This window comes from Rhagoletis pomonella, unplaced genomic scaffold (assembly GCF_013731165.1).
Source record: "Rhagoletis pomonella isolate Grant_MI unplaced genomic scaffold, Rhpom_1.0 Rhpom_scaffold_18897, whole genome shotgun sequence".
Lineage (NCBI taxonomy): Eukaryota > Metazoa > Arthropoda > Insecta > Diptera > Tephritidae > Rhagoletis > Rhagoletis pomonella.
Genome location: NW_023477416.1, coordinates 2,445 through 2,807, shown reverse-complemented (window position 1 = coordinate 2,807; position 363 = coordinate 2,445).

Genomic DNA, 363 nt, shown 5'->3' with positions numbered 1-363 from the left:
TGATGGCGAATTTAGATTTTCGCCGCGGTACTTCCTAATGTCAAAATGTTGTGTTTGTTGTAAACAAGGCGAATTCATATTACAACAAACACATCAATTTGACATTAGGAAGTACCGCGGCGAAAATCTAAATTCGCCAACAACACCACCCTGTATAAATTCGCCTTGGTTTTTATTCGGAATTTTCGATATTTAACCGTTTCGGGACGGGAACTTTTGTGACGTACAATCTCAAGGAAAAGTGTTTATTTCGTCTCCTATGGCTATTTTAAGAAAAGTAATTTGATAATATATTTTTAGCGCATCCCTAAAAGGAGATATTGTCCTGGGATAAAAACATCCCAAATCCATCTGTATTCAAAA